Source organism: Poecilia reticulata, chromosome 21, assembly GCF_904066995.2.
Source record: "Poecilia reticulata chromosome 21, P_reticulata-male-v2, whole genome shotgun sequence".
NCBI classification, from domain to species: Eukaryota; Metazoa; Chordata; class Actinopteri; order Cyprinodontiformes; family Poeciliidae; genus Poecilia; species Poecilia reticulata.
In genome coordinates, this window is record NC_088850.1 from 14,101,683 (window position 1) to 14,110,560 (window position 8,878).

The 8,878-nt window shown below is 46.1% G+C and overlaps 1 long non-coding RNA gene across 1 annotated transcript; it reads right to left on the reverse strand.

The window, feature by feature from the left end:
• Nucleotides 1-522: 522 nt before the first annotated feature.
• Nucleotides 523-8,390, reverse strand: LOC145549742 (uncharacterized). The gene is made up of 3 exons (XR_014085583.1): nucleotides 7,480-8,390; nucleotides 7,045-7,097; nucleotides 523-963 (listed from the first exon to the last, which is right to left on the reverse strand). It is a non-coding gene; the product is annotated as an uncharacterized LOC145549742 (long non-coding RNA).
• Between the last annotated feature and the right edge of the window lie 488 nt (nucleotides 8,391-8,878).

Below are 8,878 nucleotides of genomic sequence, written 5' to 3' on the forward strand. Positions count from 1 at the left end.
GATGTTATTGAACTGAATGGCCCCTGCAGTAACTGCAATGTCAAGTCTGTTAGAAGTGGTTGGCAGACTTTGGAAGATTTACTGCTTTTCTGTAATACGCTGCTGTTTCTGTTTGCTTTTCTTTCTCAGAGGGAACAGGCTGTCTTTGGTGCTCCCTACATCTTCTTTCCTGCTTGTCTGAAGTTTAAAGATTCAAGTAACCTAACCTTAATCCGTTTTATCTTCTATTCAGTCTGCCAGTATCAAAGGTCAATTCGACCCACAGAGGTCAAAGCAGCTCGGGTCAGAGTTAAACAAATTTGAAGCTTTTCTGAACCCCTGATCTTCCCTGTGCATGTGCGCAAAGCTCGGGAAGAAAATTCACTTCACACTGCACTCCCTTGGCTTAATTTATCAAGACAGCTGAAAAATAAAAACATTTACCACGGAATATATTGATACAAAATTGATATTTCACTTGTAATCAGACAACAAAGAATTTTCTCCTTGTTTAACCCAGATAATGTCATTTTTTTAAAAACATGTAATTGTGGCGATACTAGACGGAAACTCAGATTTGGTGAACTTTTAGTTTTAATAGGTTGCACAACAACGCCACCCTGGGAATTTCACCCAGAGAATATTTCTTTTAGTTTAAGGCACACAGGTTCAGTTATGCATGAATTTAGCACATCTGAGACAGTTTCAAATTTATAAAACAACCATTTATTAAGCTCTTTTTAAAACCAGTTTCTTTTTTAAGAATGGGACACAAAGGAAAACAAAGAAAATCAAAGTAAGTGCAGTAGCTGAAGTTACCGGCCAGAGGGGGCGCTATAGGGACGGAATCCACCAAACACAGCAAACAAACAAAAAAACCCTTTGACACACCAGACGCAGTGAGACAACCCAAACTCAAGAATCACAGCACGCAGAAGAGGAAGACACCGTCACCACACCAACACCACCACCGGACCTCAGCAACTGCAAAACAACAAAAGAAAAACAGTTAACCAAGATAACAATCTTAAACCTAATTAGAAAAAAAACAATATCAGCCCAACTAAATAAAAGACAAAAAGGGCCGTAAGCAAAATAAGTAATAGAAATTAACAATAGCCAATGCAAGTTAAAACATCAGGACCATGCGTGGCCCGCTTGTCATGCCACAGCGGGAGGTGAAAGGGGTGCGCCAATGCCACACGCCAAACACCGCTTCGATGGAGGCGGATAATACCGCCGCAGTCCAACTTTAAAAACGACTGAGATGGAAGTCCGGGAAAACGAACGCCGACTGACAGATCCGGGAAACGAACGCAGACAGAGCAAAGCAGAGTAGATCCGAGCAGAACAGAGCAAAGCAGAGTAGATCCGAGCAGAACAGAGCAAAGCAGAGTAGATCCGAGCAGAACAGAGCAGCAATGGTCCAACTGTGGGGGGACCTGCCGATCCAAACACGCACACACACACTCGCAGAAGGAGGAAGAGAAGGAGCGCAGCGCAGTGGCGCTTTTACCACCAGGATCTTAGTGTAGCACGCACCAGCCAGCCAGAGATTGTTACTTTTCGCTGCCAGAGTCCACAGGATGCAAGCCACACAGCGGAAGAGCAAAGACGACACACCCTGAATGAACGCCGCAGCTCCTTATATACCACGCCCACCTTAACAACCGGAACTCCTCACCTGACAACCACCTGTGTGGAATTAGGTGCATTTCTATACCACTACATTCTACCCCCCCTTCTTGCATCGTCGACCCGACGATGACCAATTCAAACCAATACCATTAGTTCCAAGGTCTAAACATCGCTGATACAGTTGACAGGGATGCAGCAGAACCTCCAGGAAGATCGTCTCCTGCTGGCCGTGGAAGATGGTACACATTAGAATGTTGTCCAGCAGTTGTACGTTTGGAGCGACGTAGGGCCACTGGATCAAAACAGCTGACAGTTGGAACAGTCCCAGATGTAGAGGGTTCAGCGGATACAACTGGCTCACATGGTGACCCCGGTTCCCGGGATGCAGTTGGAGGCTGTGATCTACCAGAAGGTAAGTCAGAAGCAACCACCAGGGGTCGTTCACACACAAACAGATCATAATCAAATGGGCCATTGTCCTCAGACAGTCCCTTTTCTACAGGAGGCAAGTTGTGAGGAGGAGCGTGATCAGGAGGAACAACACCAACCACAGGCTTTAGCATGGTCCGGTGCACCTGTCTTACTTTACTCTGGTCATTCATAGGTGCAATGGTGTAAACAGAGCCATCCTCCTTTGGTGCCCTCAACACTTTATACTTAACCGAGCTCCATCGGTCCCTGGTCTTATGAGGCCCCCTAGCAGTAAAGTCACGCAAAAACACAAATTGACCTTCCTTTAGTGGCAGATGTTTCACATGAGTGTCATGGGCATGCCTTCGGCGATCTGCAGCATGTTTCAGGTGCTCTCTAGCCCCATCAAAGGCTACCTGCAAACGAGCCTGATGCTCTTGAACCCACTCATGGACAGAACCACCAACTGGACTCTCAACTCTACCCAACAGGAAATCTAGGGGCAGTCTAGGTTCCTGACCAAACATCAAAAGGAAAGGAGACTCTCCAGTAGATTGGTGAGGAGTTGTGTTGTAACAATAAAGAACCTGGGGCAAACAGGCATGCCAATCTCTTTTCCGAGATGCAGGCAGCGTCCTTAGCAGATTGTGCAGTGTCCTATTAAAACGCTCACATTGGCCATTTCCTTCTGGGTGGTATGGAGTGGTGCGTGATTTTATAATACCATACAAGCTACACAGCTGCTGGATAAGTGAGCTCTCAAAGTTACGACCCTGGTCGGAGTGCAACCGAGCTGGAACACCGAACTTATAAAACCATTCAGACACCAAAACCTTAGCCACAGTGGCTGCTCGCTGATCCCGTGTGGGGACAGCAACAGTATATTTACTGAAAACATCCGTCAAGACCAAGACATTTTCTAAGCCATTCTGAGTGGGCTCTAAGGTGGTATAATCAATAGCCAAAATTTCATTAGGACGTGACGCTAGTAAATGTCCCATGTAGCCATGAGCTTTAGGGTGGACATCCTTTGCCACCTGGCACCTCTCACAAGCCTGGCACCATTGGGCCACTTCAGAGGCCATATGAGGCCAGTAACACCGGGACCGCAAGAGCGCCAAAGTTCGCTCCACTCCCTGGTGACCATGTTCTTCATGGACTTGGGTCAGAACATCTTTAATTAGCACACTTGGTAGCACCAACTGGAACACAACATCACCCCGTCAGATCTAAATACCCTTCGATAGAGAACTCCATTTCTCTCGACAAACCGGTCCCACTGTCGAAGCAAAACCAACGTGGATGAAGACAACTGGGCCCGCTCCTCTCGACTGGGATGCTGTCCCCTCTTCCAGAACACCAACATGTCTTGTAAAACAGGATCTGCCTGCTGCAAAGCACAAAGTTCAGCTGTAGTATGCTGTGGCAAACTGCAACAACTGCTTGGGTTGCCTCAACCTTTTCAATCCCCAAAGCTTCCTGCAATGCTCTAGGCATAGCTGTACCTGGAAGCATGACTTTCACATCTGGTGGATCAGGTGGGTGCTGGCGAGAAAGTGCATCAGCATTGGAGTTACTCCGACCTGACCGGTACTTTATCTCAAAATCAAAAGATGCTAGCTGAGCAGCCCACCTCTGTTCAGTGGCAGCCAATTTAGCGGTGGACAGATGGCTGAGAGGGTTGTTATCGGTGTAGACAATACATCTGTTCCCCAACAGATACTCCCTAAACTTGTCAGTCATGGCCCACTTAAGGGCCAGAAACTCAAGCTTCATGGAGCTGTAATTTACCATGTTTCGCTCTGTGGGTCTCAAACCTCGACTGGCATAAGCAATCGGTCTCACCTTGCTTCCTTGCATCTGAGAGAGAACTGCTCCCAAGCCACCATGGCTGGCATCAACCTCCAAGATAAATGGCTGAGTGAAATCTGCATAGGCCAACACTGGTGTTGTTATCAACTTAGCCTTCAGGATTTCAAAGCTCTTTTGACACTCATCAGTCCAACATGCAGCAAGTCCACAATCTGATTTCTTACCAGCTTTGGCACCAGTACACTGAGCCACAGCTCTATGCAAAGGAGCTGCCAGTTTTGCAAAACCTTCCACAAAACGACGGTAATAACTGGCAAAGCCAAGGAACGACCGAAGTTCTGAAACTTTAGAGGGAGTTGGCCAGTTGGCTACAACTTCAACTTTACTAGGATCTGTAGCAACCCCTTCACCAGAGATCACATGTCCTAAATAACGTACCTCTTTTGAAAGAAGGAACATTTACTGAGCTTTGCTTTAAGCCCCTGTTGTAAAAGTCGATCCAGCACCACCTTCAAGCGTTCCAGATGTTGATCCACACTTGAAGAGAAAACAACAATGTCATCAAGATATAACAGGACAGATTGGCACTGTTGATCCCCAAAAATCCGCTGCATTAACCGCTGGAATGTGCTAGGCGCATTACAGAGCCCAAAAGGCATCCGGTTCCATTCAAACAGCCCAAAGGGGGTACAAAAGGCAGTTTTTGAACGATCTGCCTCCACAACTGGAACCTGATTATACCCGCTAGCCAGATCAAGGGTGGAAAACCAACATGCACCAGACAAAGCATCCAACGACTCTTCTATTCGTGGAAGAGGAAAAGAATCTTTCGGGTCTTGCTATTCAACTGCCTATAGTCAACACACATCCGAATACTTCCATCTTTCTTTCTCACCAAAACTATGGGAGAAGCATATGGGCTGCTACTCTCTCTAATGATCTGTGAAGCTAGTAATTGGTTGATATGGTCCTTCACCACCTCATAATCAGAAGGGGGAATACGCCTATAGCGTTGTTTAACTGGGACATCGTCAACCAAAGGAATTTCGTGAGCTATCACACTAGTACAGCCCAGGTCACCATCATGAGATGAGAAAACTGTCATGTACTGATGGAGCAATGATCTCACCTGACCTTGTTCTTCCACAGGCAGTGAAGACAAATTCAAGTCCTTCACCTGCTGTTGCACACTAACTGAAGCCGTCTGGCACCCCAGCGTGGCTACTTTTGCTGGAACTTCAGTAATTCCTGCAGGGAGACTCACCACATTAACAACATTCAGTGTGCCAACAACAGTGCGGGGGTATAACACCACTTCAGTCAAACCAACATTAATAATGGGCACATAAGCTGTACCCCTGATTACAGGAACCAAAGCAGGGAAGCAAGCAAACCAGAAGGCAATCCGGACTCTAAAGGTTCAAACAGAGCGGTAGAGCTCGAGTACCCATCAGAACATGTGGCAGCCACAATTTTCATGACTCCACCAGGGATCCGACAGCCCTTTCTACCCCTGACCTTAGCCCTTCCAGGACTACGAGGCTCTTGCAAGTAGGCAGATTGACACTGCTGCAGTGCCTGCATAACTGCCTGGGGTGCCTCAGAGACACCAGACACAGAAGACCAAGCCACACCATGCAGCCCAAACAGTTCCTGATAACACTTCCTGATCACATTCATCCCCAAAACACCTGGGACTTTAGCTGGGAACTCACCACAAGGGTCCTGCACAACTAAAACACCACAGTTGGGAATCAATTTGCCACAGAGTTGTACATCAAGTTCTAAATAGCCAACATAAGGAATCCTAAGACCATTTGCAGCTCTAAGCTCCAACCAATGACACGAATGGAGACGCTCCCAACCCCAGGACTCCATATGCTGACGAAAAAAACTCAGAGACAGTGGACACCATTGAACCAGTATCCACCAAACATGTGACTGTTACACCACCCATGACTACATCTGCATGAGGACAAGCTGAAATCAATTTAGAAGCACCCAAGCTTCCAATAACGGCTTGTGAGCCAGTAGCATCCCCACCCAAACTGTGGCTCTGCAGTTCGGTGGGAACTAGTTTTCCGCCGCTGAAGCAGAATGGGACCGAGTAGCTGAATCTGACTGAACTTGGGTTCGACGAGGGGCACGCACCCCGTCACACTCTCGTGCAAAATGACCAGGCTGATTACACCGCCTACAGATAACTGGACCAACAAAGGGTGGACGGTTAGGACGACGGAAATTCTGCAACTGAGAAATGCTCTCACTAAGCTGCTGGAGCTGCTCTTGCTGATGCTTTAGCATTTCTCTTATCTGACTCATTTCCGTTGCTGATGTCAAAGAAGCCATCTGAGAACCGCCATGAACCCCATACTGGACACCATAAACTGAAGGAACCGACTGACTGCGGCTTCTCACAGGATGAGGTACCCCTTCGCGTTCCCACTGGATCGCTGCAGTCCTGACATCAAGCAAAGTGCTGTCTGGCCTCACGCGTACGAGCTGCTTCAGCTCACGACGCAGAGAACCGTCCAACACCTGCTCAACAAACTGATCTCTTAGCAGCGTCTCAGAATTCAACATACCAGCAGGTGCGCGTTGCTTTACCTTCTCCATAAGACCCATTAATGCGAGGGAGAACTCCTGAAGACTCTCTCCCTCTTGTTGTCTTCTGGAAAAGAAGGCCTCTTGCAGAGCAACATATGACTCTGAGCAACCATACAATTCCTGTAAGATTTCAAATATCCTAGCAGGGTCCTCTCTCTCTGCACTAGAGCGATACTTTATTTCATTCCTAGCCTCTCCATCCAAGTGATCAAACAGGAAAAACGCTTGGTCAGCCACAGATAGATGTCGCGCTCTCATACACACCTTCGCTTCCTCCATCCACTCACTCAATCCTATGCCTGTCCTTCCTCTAAAGATGGGGCATTTCCTATCTCTAGGCACAAAAATCAGTCTCTCTGCTACAGGGAGACTATGCGTAGGAGGGGCATTAGGCAATGCTGAAGAAGTGGACGGCTGAGCACTTAAGCTAGCCTGCCCTTGTCGCAACTGCTCATTGTCAGCTCTTAAGCTTGCTACCAGCTTTTTGAGTTCCTGAATTTCTTCTTCCATTGTCACAAGCTTATGCTGCTTCCGATTACTGCAGTGCAAAAATAAAAAAAAAAAAATCTATGGTTAAACTATTAACACCTCAGCCACCACTTTGAAGCTCTACATGGAACCACTGCTGCTCTGTCTCTGGATCGGCCAATCTGCACAAATAGGAGGGGGGGAAAAAAAAACAACAAACAAAACAAATATTGAAAAACAAATGCTTGTCTCAGATGTTCATAAAAAGCATAATCCTGCCAACGACGCCAAAAATGTGGCGATACTAGACGGAAACTCAGATTTGGTGAACTTTTAGTTTTAATAGGTTGCACAACAACGCCACCCTGGGAATTTCACCCAGAGAATATTTCTTTTAGTTTAAGGCACACAGGTTCAGTTATGCATGAATTTAGCACATCTGAGACAGTTTCAAATTTATAAAACAACCATTTATTAAGCTCTTTTTAAAACCAGTTTCTTTTTTAAGAATGGGACACAAAGGAAAACAAAGAAAATCAAAGTAAGTGCAGTAGCTGAAGTTACCGGCCAGAGGGGGCGCTATAGGGACGGAATCCACCAAACACAGCAAACAAACAAAAAAACCCTTTGACACACCAGACGCAGTGAGACAACCCAAACTCAAGAATCACAGCACGCAGAAGAGGAAGACACCGTCACCACACCAACACCACCACCGGACCTCAGCAACTGCAAAACAACAAAAGAAAAACAGTTAACCAAGATAACAATCTTAAACCTAATTAGAAAAAAACAATATCAGCCCAACTAAATAAAAGACAAAAAGGGCCGTAAGCAAAATAAGTAAAGTAATAGAAATTAACAATAGCCAATGCAAGTTAAAACATCAGGACCATGCGTGGCCCGCTTGTCATGCCACAGCGGGAGGTGAAAGGGGTGCGCCGATGCCACACCCCAAACACCGCTTCGATGGAGGCGGATAATACCGCCGCAGTCCAACTTTAAAAACGACTGAGATGGAAGTCCGGGAAAACGAACGCCGACTGACAGATCCGGGAAACGAACGCAGACAGAGCAAAGCAGAGTAGATCCGAGCAGAACAGAGCAAAGCAGAGTAGATCCGAGCAGAACAGAGCAAAGCAGAGTAGATCCGAGCAGAACAGAGCAGCAATGGTCCAACTGTGGGGGGACCTGCCGATCCAAACACGCACACACACACTCGCAGAAGGAGGAAGAGAAGGAGCGCAGCGCAGTGGCGCTTTTACCACCAGGATCTTAGTGTAGCACGCACCAGCCAGCCAGAGATTGTTACTTTTCGCTGCCAGAGTCCACAGGATGCAAGCCACACAGCGGAAGAGCAAAGACGACACACCCTGAATGAACGCCGCAGCTCCTTATATACCACGCCCACCTTAACAACCGGAACTCCTCACCTGACAACCACCTGTGTGGAATTAGGTGCATTTCTATACCACTACATAATCATGGAGATAAATGGGATATTTTGACCTAAGTTGCATATTGAAGGCATAATAAAACCATATGTGTGCTATTGTACCATTCTGATGATTCTGTTGCATTTTATGACACTCAGATGTTTCCACATGTTTGACAACACCCTACTAGTTTCTAATTTTACAACAACTGAAGGCAACTTACTCGATTGTGCTATAAAAGGGAACTATGAGCCTGGAAAAGACGTAATACCTCTTCTTTTAATAAACGAAGCAAAATTCTGACAAGTTATTCTTTCGTTCTTTTAACTGAAAAATACATAAAAGTAAACTTAAATTTAGTTTGTAATCAAGGTATATTTCAGTACATTTAATTTCAAAAAAATTGTGTTGATCAAAATGAATGTTGCATCATTAGTGGAAAAAGTTTGAAATTATGTTTTATGGTATCAATACTTTAGCTCACAAAAGTCTTGGTTTTAAGCACGGACATGTACACTTTCAGGATT